General features: G+C 40.0%; 1 long non-coding RNA gene across 1 annotated transcript; it reads right to left on the minus strand.

Moving 5' to 3' along the window:
* Positions 1-6,868: 6,868 nt before the first annotated feature.
* Positions 6,869-9,481, minus strand: LOC106014989 (uncharacterized). Its single transcript, XR_001186725.5, has 3 exons — positions 9,332-9,481; positions 8,117-8,232; positions 6,869-7,929 (listed from the first exon to the last, which is right to left on the minus strand). It is a non-coding gene; the product is annotated as an uncharacterized lncRNA (long non-coding RNA).
* Between the last annotated feature and the right edge of the window lie 6,034 nt (positions 9,482-15,515).

Below are 15,515 nucleotides of genomic sequence, written 5' to 3' on the forward strand. Positions count from 1 at the left end.
GAAGCCAAAAATTTGTATAATTTTGGTGAAGAATCTAGAGACAGCAATGGTAGTTTGTGCCCTAATGCTTTATTTCAGTGGGTGTGTGTGTGTGTGTGCATGGGTGACTTGGCATGAGGGAGCATTAGAGCTTGGCTTTGGCTTTGGGTAGTAGAAAAACCCTGTATTGCAGGAAACATTTTGCACTTGGCATTTAACTTTGTCTTTTTACTGTTCAAAGAAGCTTTTAGCTGCTCTCTGTGTACCACTGAGACATATTGCTAATAAAAATGCTTTTTAACTTTCCTGTTGATGCATAATAGAAAGACAAAATTTCTAAAGGGTTCATTGTGCTGTGAAAATGATAACGTTGTGAAAGACATGATGAGCAAGGCCTCCTTTGCTGCTTGCTTTATTTTACTCCCTTTCTCTTGGTCTGCTACTATTCTCACTGACCTCAGGCCATTTAGACAGTTTTGCAACTTCACCTCTCTGGTATAAGCACTTTTTTTTTTTTGGTCTGTTTTATTTTTATCTTTTAAAAGAACTATCTAAAACCCACAGTATTTTTCAGATCATTTTTGTGTGTCTGAAGATGAGGATGGAAGAACACTAACATTTATTTACCCTGATTGGTGTTTATTTCTGTTGGATGAAATTATTAGAATTCTCATGGTGTATTAAAATATCTGCAGTGACATATCATGTTCCCTATTCTGCACAGACACTATATGAGGAGGCTTCAATTTGCTCCTTAAAAAGGCTTTCTGGGTACAGTTTGATAGGACCATACGACTTTTAGTATTCCCTGATGGATTTGAATCTTCACTGGCCATGCTGAGTTCAAAACTGACTAATCTCACTTTGCTTGCAAAATGAACAAAAGATATAAACTGTTACATGTGCAGTCTGCATGGAAAGAAGATTTATAAACCCCTGAGTGTTAAAACATTGGGATTAGTCTAACCCAACTTCAGCTACCTAAAAATCATCTGGTCCAAGCTAGGCTGCCTCTATAGCAGATGGAGAGAGGGAGGCACTGACACAGGGGTTATTAATGTCATATAAAGTGAGGATGTAAGCTAGATGTTATAATCCTCAGTATGGAAGGTTACTTGCTGAGACTAGCTGTTTAAGTTTGAGACCAGTGAAAGTACATGAGAATCTCATGCAAAACCACTATTTCATAGCTGACCTATGGTTACTTGCCAGAAGAGCATGCTTGGAAATCTCCTATAAAATGGGAAATATAAGGCAGGGAGTTCAGTAGAAGCCAGACAATCAGAAAGAAGAGAACTGAGGTTATAAACAGGATAGCTGAGTTTTTATGATCTGCATACATATAACCTGAGTTTGCAGAAACAGACTGTGAATATGAACGAATCCCATTTTTCTTCTGTGCTCTTCTGACATGTTAATAACTGGTCCCTTTTGGAGCTGTTATTTGCTTTGATGGAGGTTATCACTCTTTCAGTACAGAAGAAATGATTATATGCCTCCCCTCATATGTTATTATGGCTTATTAATCCCTATCCACATGCATAAGGCTGATATCTGTGAACAGGACTCTGAAGATAAAGCTAACCCCCAAATTAGCCAATCCATGATACAGTGAGATGAGCACAGCTTTGTTTCTCCACTGGTGAGCTCATGAAGCTCACTTCTGCCTTATAGGACCTCGTTCTAGTCTAAAATTTCCCTGGAGCAAGAACAAGCTGAATTATATCAGAATCTGGGGGAAAAGCATCTTCAAGCAGGAAAGGAAAGACTGTGCTAAAAGCTCTTGCAGTCATCAGGAGAATCACAGAAAGGCTGAGGTTGAAAGAGACCTGTGGAGGTCATCTGGTCCAAACCCCCTGCTCAGTCAAGGCCACCTACTGCTAGTTGCTCAGGACCACATCCAGATGGTTTTTGAAGATTTGGCTTACTTTGCAGAATAATTTGGAAATTTATCAGATAATGGTCCCCATCCTGCTCCAACAGAACATAAGATCTTTGTCATTGATTTCAAGTACAGCAAATTTAGACTGTGATGTTTAAATACTTTGAAGATGAAAAATGCTGCTGTGCAGCTCAGCATTTATTTTCACTTTGGAGAATAGACCGTGGGAATTGTTCACAGTCTGTCCAAAGCCAACATCCTGTCTCCAACAATTGCTCAGAGTCAATTTGGAAGTTAGCAAGTTTGGCTATAATCACACATGCTTCATATTCATCTCAACTCCTTATAGCTAGAGCTGAAGTACTGAAGCATGATCCTTTATATTCCAAATTTTTGCATCAAAGTGGGTGAATTCCAATGATCTCCAGCCTCACTGGCCTGGCTGCTGGAGATGACTTGACCTGACATGTTGATGTACTGATGGATTGATCAAGAAAACGCTATTTTCTTTTCTTTTCTTTTACAACCTCTAGCACTATTCATTACCTCATATGGTCAGCCAGAACCTTGCTCTGAACATAGCTCATAATTTGCCTCCTTCCCCTTGTCGAGAATAAAAGAATGACCCTTATCACTCTCCAGAAGTTCAGTTCTGACCTGTGTATTATTATTATAACGGTTCAAAGCCATATCCTACAACAATTCCCATCCTGACTGTACTCATTACTGATAAAAAGCATCCTACTCCTGCATGGTAAAGCTAAAAGCCTAGAGATTTATGGTGAACTGAGACACTGCACAGCATAGCAAAATCTGGCAAACTCCAAAGTGATTTCCATACACATGCAAGAGAAACTCATTCTAGACAGTGTGTATCTGTTATTTTCAGAAACTGGGATAGAAAGAGATTGCTTATCTAGGCAGCATTGACTTTGAGGAGTTCAAAGCAAATTCAAGAAGGGATGTTAGAATTAAATGTGCAGTTCTCAGAGGTAACAGAATGGATTTAAAGTTTAGGCAGGAAGTAAAAGCCTTGAAAAAAAAAAAGCACTTAAAGTGAAAGGGTCATGAATTTAGTATTTGTGAATAACAAGGCATCAAGCCAAGTAACACAGAAGCATTTCTCTGCATTTCTTAAAATGACATTGCAGAATTGTTAATCCAATAAATATATAGCCCAATTCATTGAACTTCTAGGTCCTTACCTACTGATCTAGGAAGTCAAGTGTCGTTCCTTGCATTTGTGGAATGGAATGAGTGTGTGCCAAGTTCAGGCCAGAAGTATGAAATCTCTGCTGCTGAGACTTACATTAGGATATTAAGATAATAAGTAGTGGCATTGCTGACCTGACAGCTCCCAAATAAGGTAGCTATTTTGATCCCACATCTATCAATTATACCTAATACTAACAATTTGGTGGAATTTTGTGTCCATGGCAGGCTCCAACATGGGCTAAAGTGATAGCAATGTATTTTCATATAAATTACACTGTCTTTTTGTTTTCTGATTTAGAAGTGAACTTAATATTTCTGATCAGGGCCAAACTGAAGATACAAAGATAGCGATCCGCTGTTGAGTACAAAGTCTTATGCACAAAAAGCTGTGATAGTGAAAGATTCCCTTACCATACTTTGCCCATGACCATTACACTGTCACCAAAACATCTCTGTTGTAGAATCAGCCCCTTAGACCTGACAACTGACAAAGATAAGAATGATATAATTTTCTTCTAAATAAAACAGTCTTTTATAGTGGCATAGAAATGAATTGTGTTGTCCAATTGTTATCCCTGGTAGCACCTGGCAAATATGAATATATAAATATATTTATGGTCTTATTAAGGGCTTAGACAGCTAGGGAGGAGGAATATGCAGAATTTTCTGTGAAATAACTCGCTCAAACACATTCACCTACTTATATTTTTATAAACAGGAGCATATAAAGGAGAGTTTCATCTGCCTGAGTTAGGTGCTTTAACATAGTCAGACAGATTACTGCTATGTAGATGTCGAAGTCAGCCAAGGTTTATATCATCTAGTTTGCTATGTCATTGCTCAATGAGTCGCAGCTCTTTGAAGTCCAGACAGTTTCATACTCTCATTACTGTACCATGAACGCTCTGTCTCTGCCCATGACTTCTAGCACCTCGCTAATGCAGATGCTAAGGACATGCGTACTTCTTGACAGAATTCATTGAGGTCAAATAACTTGGAATGTGTGTAACAGATCTGGAAAGTGGAAGTGAAAATAAGTATATCCCAAGTATGTGTGCTTGTGGGTAAGTGTACTTGCTTTACTTATTTATCAAATCAGCCTTTTGCAGATTTTTCAGTTCAAGTAATGACAATATTAATACACACGTACTATTCTAAAGCTTGTTCTTATAATACATAATTTTCTTGAAGCTCACACTTTCACTAAGATTTATTAACATCTTAAAACATACATTCAATGAGGGAAGATGAAAGGTTTTCATTGCTCATACAAGTGTTATTTTTAATTTAACTTGTCTCTCACCCTTCCTCAAAAATCTCACCTTCTGCTGATCTGTTCCAGTGAAGCTGCCAGCAAATGCCAATCAACAGCTAAATGGAAACAGTGCATGTTGTGAAGAAATAGCTAAAATGGGTGGGAAGCTCCAGACCCACTCACTTAAGTGATCTTTCATGAGGATTTCAGCTTTGCTCCTCAGTGGATGGGCTCAAATCTGCCTTCTGGCCTCTATTTTTGATTGGACATGACAAGTTAATTGGCCAGGTTGTACACTGAACAGCCTTAGAAGCAATACCACAGATGTGATTTATATATTCTGAAAAAGTACAGTTTTGATCTGTTATTGGTGCAAGCAATAATCTCTTCCTTTGGAAATCTGTTCCTCCTGTACAGGTTAAATCAGATCTGAAAATTGGAATTGCAATATTTGGGTTTGTTGGCAACAAAACCACTAAAGGTATAATGAATGAATGGAAGGTCAAATTGAAAAGTTCAGTAAACAGAAAAAAAAAAAAAAAAGATAAATTGGATGAGGTCTGATAACATTTTGTTTGATTTGTAGCAAAAGTTTCATCTGTACTTAGCATTACTTTGGGTTTTGTTGGTTTGAAAACATCAATGAGATTTCAATTAAATATAAAACAGAAATGTTTTGCATTGAAAAAAAATAAAAATAAACAAAACAACAGTTAAAGTGGCTTGATGTTTTCAGACAGCTTCCTTTTGCCATGGGCAGTAGACAGTCCCAGTGGTGGTAGGTGGCACTCATTGAGTTTCACAGCTTACAGGACAGGCTGTATGGTTTGGGTAGCAGCACAAAACCAGCACAGTATTGGAGCTGTGGTTGGGCTCACCCATTGGCTGGGGCTGAATTCTCTCTGCAGGGCTTGGTGTCTTTGGTCAGATGGTAAAGCGGGCAGAGAGGAACAGAGAGGCAGAAAGGTTGAAGACTGCTAGGCTGAGAGAAGGTCACACTTGAACCTCTAGGTATGACTGAATCCTGTAACACCTAATGGGTCTTTGAAGTTAAACAAGGGACCTGCTAGTGCAGTTCTACTCAAATGCATTCTTCTCCTGACTATTACTTACCATATTTAGACTATTACTTACCAAATTTATTACCTTCATCAGGGAAAAGCTAAAAGTGTCCCACAGGAAACCTTTCAGAACCCATAGTTTCTGTTATGGGAAAATTTATAGCTCAATAACATAGTGCTTTAAAATTGACTACTAAGAGAACCACACAGGCACCAGTTAATATATATTTGTAATGTCCTTCATGAATCCATGCACAGTAATCACAAACAAGAGAGTTCATTTAAAAAGTATGGTTTATATGCATAATAACTTAGAATTAATACAGAACTTGCAGACAAGTACAATCAATGTTAAAAAAAAAAGAAAAGATACAACATATTTCATGTTAAACACTATTTCTGGCAGAAGCCTATGTTAAAAGCATCTTATAATAACCTTTCAGTGCTGTGATATCTCTTAGCAATCTTTGGCTATATGGCAGTACTGAAAATAGGAACTCTGCTAACATTAAATCAATGTGTTGCTTAATGGTTCATATTAACATCTCCATCAGGAAGTAATGGACCTGTAGTATTTCCTATAATTGCTATATATAGTTATTTTCTGTATTAAGTATTGTATTTGTCCCCATTAGTCCAGAAATGTTCCCTGCTTCCAAAAGTAACACTACAGAACTTAAATGCAAGCTCTGCAGAAAACCTACCGGTTCAAACCCAGACAGACAACAGAGATCAAAAGTTGTTTTCATTCAGGCAAGCTTTGAATTGCCACTTCTCAGAGGAGAAAAGGCTAGTGCAATTTTTATTTATTTCAGGCTGCATCCTTTGATCAGACATCTCCCTTGAATTTGCTCTAATACATGCTGTCATATGGAAGTGGAGAACACTTTACCTGCTGAAACCAGAGCACAGTTTGGCTTCTGATTTTTTATTGCTTTTCAGCATCCCAGACTGTGACCTCGGGGGCTATTGTGCAGGTCCTGCAAATGTGAAGCACTCCCCGTTTCTCCAGAATAAAAGGGCAGTGAGAGAGAATCTTGCATTTATTTTTTTTTGCAGGCAAAATTTCAGGAGAGACTTTTTTTTTGGAAGTGAGTTGGTTTATGTGCCCTTTGGAAGCTGTCCACCGCAGCACTGATGTCAACACTGACTTGCAAAGAAGAGAATCATATTAGAGTTTTCTTGAGTCACTGCGTGAATTGACATAAATATGAGTTATCTGTTAATATTGTTGTTATTGCTGCCTGGCCTAATGACTGCGCTGCCCATCTCCAGTCTGGCCAAAATATTCAGTCAAGGGAACTGTGTTTTACCCCTTTGGACAATAAAAGGTGCTGATAATCATTTTCTGAGTCAGTTGATTCAGTTTTATCACCTTTTTTTTTTTTTTTTTTTCTGTGCTAATATTTCTGAAGCATTTCCTTGATTCCAGAAAAAAAAAAAAAAAAAAAAAAAAAAAGCTGTTTGAAATTAATGTAATTCACTTTTATTTTTTTGTAGTGAAAATCATATTGTGACTGAATTCAGAATGAATTTGCAAAAGTTAGGACACTTTTTGTTTAAGTTAATATTGTTCTTGATGGCTATTTGCTAAAAGAGGATTTCTTAAATATATTAAATATATTGTAGTAGCTGATTCATGATTTTGTTTTAAAAATTCTTTGTCATTACAAAAACTTATATTCTTTATCTGTTTCTTGCTGTAGGCAATGTAGAATTTTTAATTTTCTTACAGGATAACCACTGTTTTGGGTGTACATAACTGTTTTTAAAAGATTGCACAATTTAATGTCATCACTGCCTAAAACTCCAAATGAAAATGCTTAAGTGCTTTTAACAGTTTTTTTCTTCCTTTTTTTTTTTTTTTTTTCTTTTTTTCTTTCCCAAGCCTGCTATTTATTCTGAGTTCAGTGAAGAAACTGAGTTTCCATTGAACTAATTTTTCTACATTAGAGCTGCAGCTCTACATCCTAAAATTGATCTTACTTCTCTCTTCTGGTTTATTGTGATTTTTTTGTATGACTGTCAACCACGAGATGCCTGCTGAGACCACAGCCCCACATTTGTGGATGCTGTATGAATGCTCAATGTAAGGCAACCAGTGTTCTGAAAATCTGATCTCAATCTTCCAGGCAAGATCTGGTCCTTGTTTTATGGCTCAGGTACTGAGATATGTTGGAGAATAATGACAAATATAACATGGGAGTTGTAGGAAGAGAAACACCTCACTAGCTGTAGGTGTATTTACCTACAAATGTGGGCTCACCAGTCCCAGGGTGCCAGGGGAACCTCCTGCTGTGACTGTCCCCTAAACCACATATCAGGAACTGTAGATTTTTGGGCACAGAAAATAGTGCCTTGAATTAGTGCAGCAGCACAGTTCCCTTCACAGCTTATCACATCAGGGGGTGTTAATCGTGCATCCTTCGTCTGCCTGCAGGTGTGGTTGCAGACCTGGGTCATTCAGTCTCCTCCAAGGCTTCACCAGATCACCATCATCACCTCATCATTTGCTCTCCTGTCTCAGGCTTGTAGCTCTGAAAACACATTATTTTAGTTCCAGTTTAAACCAGGGCTTCAGGCTTTTTGGCCTGAGGAGATCTGAAGCAGGCTTACCTGGCATTTACTTAAACACCAAAAAGTTTAGAAACCAGATAATGTTATTTAACAGGGGCTCTGGCATTCACCACAGCCCTGTTGCCTCTCTCACCCATTCTCTCCTACCTCTTGCTCCAGGTTTCCAATCCCACCAGGATGAGACTCCTCCTCAGTGCAGAGAGGACAGAGGGTGTAACAAGGACAAGATCCTTCTGCCATGGGCAGGCTTTGGGGGCCCTCCCCTGCAGTGGTGGGCAAGTAGGACAGAAGAAAGTAGTGATTAGGAAGAAATTCTTTACTCAGAGGGCAGTGAGGCTCTGGCGCAGGCTGCCCCACGGAGCTGTGGGTGCCCCATCCCTGACAGTGCCCAAGGCCAGGCTGGATGGGGCTGTGGGCAGCCTGGGCTGCTGGGAGGTGTCCCTGCCCATGGCAGGGGGCTGGAACCAGACAGGCTTAAAAGTCCTGTCCAACCCAAACCATTCTATGACTCTATGATTCTATGACAGGACTGCTCTTATGCCTTAGAAATTGTACTTCCTACACTGTAAGGCTTTCCAGTGCCAGGTTAGTCCTGGATAAACAGGTATGAAGCCATGGCCTTATAGGTTTTGTATCAAGATGATTTCTCTGCTTGCTTGTGCTACTGTGATAGCTTAAAACAAGGCACTGAGGAAGAAAACAAATTCTCAGTGATAAACGTTTGTATTATCACATACATTACATGTATCACCTGCATTAAAACATATTGAAACTTATATTTGCTATTAATTTAAATGCTTACATTCACATGCCACGTGATATCTAAAAGCATTAGTGTTATGTAATACTCTCATAAATACTCATGAAGCATCATTAGTTTTCTGTGTCTCCTCCCCAGACACTTTTAACTCTTTCATGGCCTGACACTTGCCTCAGTACACTTTTAAAGTCCAGCACATTTCTAAAGGAAAGCTGGATGACCGCTGCAAACACCTGCACTCCAGATATTTGCTGGGAAATTAAGAACAAACTGTCACCACTGCAACCATGCTGACTTATTTCAGTATAAGAAAAGGGCACTGCCTCCTTGATTAGACCAGATGGCATGCTGAGGAATAAATCTCAGCATCACAGAATATTTGAGGTTGGAAGGGACCTTTGGAGCTCATGTGGTCGAGCTCTCTGCTCAGGCAGGGTGCCCAGCACTGTACCCAGGCAGCTTTTGAAGATCTCCAAGGAGGGAAACTTTACAACCTCAGCCTTTCTCTGGCTGAGAAAGCTATTAACCCCATGGGAGCAGAGACAGGTGGCAGCAGTTATTATTTTACCTGTTACACATAAGATCAGGCAGTATATATGTACCTGTGCTTGCCATGAGAAGTTCCTAGCACAGCTTTTGATGAAGCATGCCAGGGAGAGGTAGCAATCCAGCTGTGGCATCCCGGAGCTCAGGGAGGTTAATTTACCCATCTTCTCAGCAGGCTAAATTAAACCTAGTCAAGCTCTGTATGGCTAAACCTCTTTTTGTTTCTCAAGTATTTCTAATTTGTTTTGCAGCTTTTAGTAACAGGCACAACTCAAGTTGCTTGATTCAATTTGCTTTCATTGGCATGTGATATCCACCAGGCGTGAGAAACCCACCTGTGTTTGTCAAACCAGTGCCTTTATTGCCTCTGCATGTGAGACAGGGATCAGAAATGCTCTTTGTTTTCTCTTAGGCAGAATATCTGAATCGCTTTGTTTTTCTTACTTGCTTCATGGTTATCCTGCTTTGAACGTGAACGTTTCAGTAATGCCAGCAGAAATTCCTGCAGGATACCTGACTTTTTTCTTGAGGCTGGAAATCTGAATTCATGCAGTGTTTGGATGGGATAGCTGGATATTTCTGCATAGAATCTACAGCTCTGATGATTCCTTGGCTTCCTGCTTTTTAATCCCTTTGGATGTTTGAGTGTAAGATTTGCTAAGCAGGAGGGAAAGGAGGTGATCGATCACCTTGTGTGTTTGCTGCCTTTCTCCTTTTTATGAGTACTTCCGTAGTACTGCTGAAAGCAGAATGGAAATAGAAGCATGTGGCATTTTGGGACATGAAGGTTTTATTTCTGACCTGCAAGTTAGTGACAGCGCATTAGTTTCCTGGAGGTCTTAATATCCTGGTGATCCAGAAGAAGATAGTAACCTATTTAGTGGGGTTAGGATTTAACTTGTGGGCCAGGCAGTTCTGCTGGTTTTGTAGACAATAAATTTGTAATGATCGCTGCAGGCACCGCTGAAAAGTACCCTCTGGAGAACCCAGGACTTGGAGCAACTGCATTGAAAAAAGCTTTTCAGGCTTGCTCAGCCAGGCAGCACATAGTGGTCTGCAAGCTGGTTCTGAGATATCCATGCATGTTGACAAGGACTGATGATGGAATCAGTCTGGATATGGTACCTCTTTTGCCTGTTTTTACTTTGGAAACCAAACCTTGAGTTAGCAAAGACACTTTTGTTGCAAGTTGTAACTGGGTATCTACAAAGCAAATTATGCAACAAGTCCAGTAATTACATCTAGAAGGGAGTATAATTTCATACTACTCTGTTACCAGGTCCTTTGTTTCCATTATCTTGGACTCTCTGTGATATTAAGTCCTAGGAATTGTATTGTACACCATACTACTGCTGCTGGACATTTATTGCTTCCTCCAGGGATACCAAGCCTCTACTGTGAAAGGCTTGTGGAGAGTGGTGCTCTTGAGATTGTTGCTTCAGGATAGCTTCCTCCTGACATTTGGAACGAAATTGCAAAGCAGCTGATTCAGCTCTTAGAAATAGTCAAGAAGTTCACTTTCAAAGCAGGTATTGCTGATCCAGTGATATTGTGGATGTATCATTGACTTCCAGAGGAACAGAGCAGAAGGTTACTCCATTAAATTTGGCATAAATAATGCAAAGAGAATATTATTTTCCTGCATGTTACAGAGCTACAGAGCAGCTGGTTGTGTCTCTCCTTCTCAGCAAACTCTGAGCACAGGATTTTCTTGAGTTTGTGAGGTGATTAACGTTGGTAGGCAGCTCAGCACCACACAGCTGCTTGCTCACTCCCCCTCAGTGGGATGGGGGAGAGAATTGGAAAAGTAGTGTGAGAACTCATGGGTTGACATAGAGACAGTTTACTAAGGAAAGCAAAAGCTGCATGTGCAAGCAAAACAAAACCAAGAATTCACTCAGTACTTCCCTTTGGCAGGCAGGTGCTCAGCCACCTCCAGGGCAGCAAGGCTTTGGGGGAACCAGGGATTGGCACAATTAGCCTTTGGGCATTAAGGTCTTGATTTTAAAAGGTATTTTAGTACACATAGATGTCAGCTGGAAGTCTTAAAAGCCTTAGGGGACCTTCTTTCCAAGTTCTGAAGGTGGGATTTTTCTGCATAATTACAGATATCTATCTGACCAAATGCCTACACCCTCTTAATGACAAAGGAGAGAATTACATGCTTTTAGAGAAAGATTCATCTGCCTGCAGAATAGATGAGGTGAGAAATGGATCAGAAATAGATGAGGTGAGAAATGGACTCATTCAGTAATGACACCCATTTCTCTCTGCTGACTGCGAAGAAAGCTTTCATGACTAGATTAGGTATAGACACTTCTAAAGTACATATCTGAAGTTATGGATCTGACAGTATGCAGTGAAATGACCTCAGATATCAGGCCCTTGGCAAGTTGAGGCCATCTTTGGACTAAAGCAAGCAGGGAGTTACTGGCAAATGGATATGATTACAGAAGGACAGTGTCTCTGCTTCTGCATCTTCTTTCTATAGGCAATTTCAATATGCTTTCTGGATTCTAGTGAGTCCTGACAACTCCCACCTGGTGTGTATTAGGGCTCCCATTCCAGATGGGTCACTGAGAAGTGGAGCAATGGTATTTCCATACCATATGGGATAAGAATCCTCCCATCCTCCTAGGAGCACCCTGAATGACTTCTGATGAGGTTACATAGAACTGGATGTTATCAAAGACATAACTGAATTTCACTGAGATTGAATTAAAAACAGTTCCCCTCAGCTCCCCCCGCCATAGCTTTCTATGTGAAAAATGGGAATAGTTTCACTGTTGATAGCCTTTACATTTTTACTCATGTGTGTCGTAAATTCTTAAGAATGGGTATTATCTCTTGCCACTTGTCTGTACAAGGGCTTAATCTCAGCTAGACCCTGTGGGTTTTAGAGCAATTCAAGTAACGTAGTATGTGATTTATGTATAAGGAAACAGCTCATCTGATCTTGTTCTAGAATTAAAAAAGGCCATGTACTCTGTACTCTGTCCACCGTAATAATGACCATAAAAATTCCCAAATGTACCTTAGGAAAAGGTTAGATTTATGAGAGTGTCTGGTTCTTTTTGGATTCAGTTCTCACAGATGCTCCAACAATAACTCAATCCAACTTTTTCTGTACCCCCACCAAACTTTAACAAACCTTGTTGTGTTGGAAAGGCAAACAATTTCTGAGATATATAGCTCTAAGGTAGCTATTCCAGGTAGTATGTTTTTTATAAACTTTTTTTTTTTTTAAAGTATAAAATCAAAATTCCAGAGTTCTGTTATTACTAGCTTGTAGCCAAAGAACATCATATATCTTTTAAAGTGTTATCATAAAGAATATAGACATGGGACCTCTGCATATTGATGTTAATCAAAATCAAAAGTAAATCAAAAAGTCAATTACAAGGGTTAATCGATTCAAAGGAAGACACATACAAATGCAGATTGAAAAGATGATTTTAGAATGAAGCAACAGATCCTTAAAATATATCTTAACAAAGTGCCAGGAAGAGAACATCACAAGTGACTGACAGTCAATTTGGGCTCCAAGTGAGAAGTCAGCAGTTGCCCAGTGTCATGGTGAGGCTCTGCTCGCTACCAGCAGCAGAAGCTGGCTGTAGCTCTCCCTTGCTCCTCTCACTTTTGCAGATTTGCTCTGTGGATTGGCAGTGGCACCGTGTCCCCTGGGAGCTGCTTGTCACCTCTTCAAGGTGATGGTCAAGCTGCTGCCAACGGGGAGATGATGGGGTCCTTGGGCTGGCGCTGTCTGGCATTAAATCCTCTTGGATTTATCTAATCCATTGAGGACTTACCATCAAAACAGCCCTTTTTTCTGGATGCTGTCTTGCTTGGTAGGCATCTGGAAGACGTCCCAAGCTGGGATTTAACACCCTGTGCCTGCTGCCAGGTGCAAATAGGCCATAAAGAGATTGCAAATGAATTTTGGAGGTCTTCCCTAACCCTGAAAATGCATCCTTCCCTCCTTGTGTATTGGGAAAGAGATACTGCAGGCATACCTGTGATGGGATGAAAGATGACGGTGTCACTCCAACAATTGGCTGTAATGTGGCTGAAGTGCAAAAATTATCAGTCCTGTGGGGATGGGTGCAACTCTAGGTACAATTTTAGTGACACGACTCTAAATACGTGAAGAAATATTAAAGTAATTGAGTTTGGATGCGGAGAGAAAGGCTGGGCTCAGTTGTGTTTTCCAAGGTTGTTGGTTTATCCTATTGGCACTGCTTTCAGTCCCAAGTTTCTCACTTGCAGACCCATTTTTTGCTAATGACACCATCATATGTCTTTGCAAGGAATTGGTCTGGCGCTGCTGGGCTGCCTCAGCTCACAACATCTCAGCTGAGGTCCTGCAAAGTTTAGCTTGGATTTAAACGAAGTGTATGACAGCTTAGGAAAGCAACACTGAGGTTTGGACCTTACAGAGCTGAAAGAGACTCTTAGGAGGCAGTTGGACTCATGAGGGATTTGAGGGTCAAAGCACACTTGCAAAATGTGTTGGGAATTGTGTGGATCAGCAGGAGCTGTTTTGTTCTCGTGTAACCAGCTATCACGTTATCCTAAATATAAACCTTGCCCTTTCAACTCTGCAAACACACAGTGTGTTGAAAAGCTAGCTTCATTTTCTCATTTAATTACCTGTCTCTGCTTAGTAGGAACTATGGAATTCCACAAACTAATGCAAATACATAAAAAAACTAATTAGGTAAAACTCCTATGCTTAAAAACAAATCAATCAACCAATCAAAAAAAATAAAAACACCCCTACCCAAACCAGAACTCACACACACCACAAAACCTCCCGTCCTTTTTCATATGCCCATGGCACCAAATATCCATTTGGGTTTCTGCTATGATGATAGCTTCGTATTAGCAGTAGATGCAGATTGGCAGACAAATAAGAAAGGATTGCGAATGTGCCTTTAATTGATGAAATAGCTAATCTGGAAATTAGAATTCTGTCTCTCTGCAATTTTTAGTCACACATGGTAAGTTTCCAGCTCTTGAAGTACATTTTGCAGATTTTCTGCTGTGCGTAATTTAGTGCGAGTCTCTAAGCACCTGCCTCACAGCCTCATCCTTCCCACAATGAGTGGCAAATTCTGAATCAAAGTGGGAAAGGAAAAAAACTATGCAGCTAAAATGGGCTGAATGACCATCTGGATCAGAAAGGGTTTCTCCTCAGTAGCCCCACAGGATGCAAATGGGCTGGCTCAGCCTTTGCTGATACCAGTTTTATCATGCTGGTTCAAATCACTGAAAAAATTAAAAATGAGACATATTCTCAGCTGGTGTAAATCAATATAATTCCAGAGACTTTAGTAAAACCATGCAGATTTGCACTAACTGCCCTACAGATAGTTCAGATAGAAAAGTTTATGATGTTCATCTAGTCTGACAACACAGGCCATAGACTTTCATTTAGGATATCCTGTGCTGAATCCAATAGGTTATGGATGAAGTCGAGCACACCTTTTAGTAAGACAAGTAAGGCTAGAAGATTTAGGAAACAGTAGAAATTACTCTAAATCCAAGATCTGCCATTATTTCTGTGAGCTGAGGTCCCAGAATCTAACCTAAGGAATACCTAACTGAGAGAACTGATCTCTCTGTTAACCATAGTTGCCATTACTATTAAAAAAATAATCTGGTGTTTCCAGTTTGAAATTTTCTATGGCTGAGATCTAGCTCTTGGACATGACTAGGTCTTCATTAGTAATATTACAAAGCCCTCTTATATCAGGTATCTTCTCCTTACATAGGGTATTTTTATTCCTGATGAAGACATTCCCTTTCCGTTTCCTTCATTAATATGCTACAGTGAGCCTCTGAAGCCACAGAATACTACTGTCTGCCTGAACCATCACGAGTCAGCCCATTTTCACGCGTGGAAGATGAGCTTTGGGGGTTGTTTCGAAACTCTACACTTGGCTGTGGCCAGCCCCCACTTCCCAGTGGGAAACCATTCTGGGGCAAGCACTAGTGGTGGAGCAGGAGCTGTGGAACAAAGTCTGTCTTTTCTTCCTCATATTTCATTAAATTTAAAAGGATCTTGGGCTGGCTACTGGTTGGGTCAAGATGAGCGCTAAAACTTCCTTTAGGGATAGCATCAGATCAAGGGAATAAGAATACCCTTATCAACTCATGATGGATAATGCTTGTGTAGATTCAGTGTGTGATATACAACTTTGTGGACTTTATGTGATGGGATATGCCTACTGTTGAGGA

Source organism: Anas platyrhynchos, chromosome 3, assembly GCF_047663525.1.
Source record: "Anas platyrhynchos isolate ZD024472 breed Pekin duck chromosome 3, IASCAAS_PekinDuck_T2T, whole genome shotgun sequence".
NCBI classification, from domain to species: domain Eukaryota; kingdom Metazoa; phylum Chordata; class Aves; order Anseriformes; family Anatidae; genus Anas; species Anas platyrhynchos.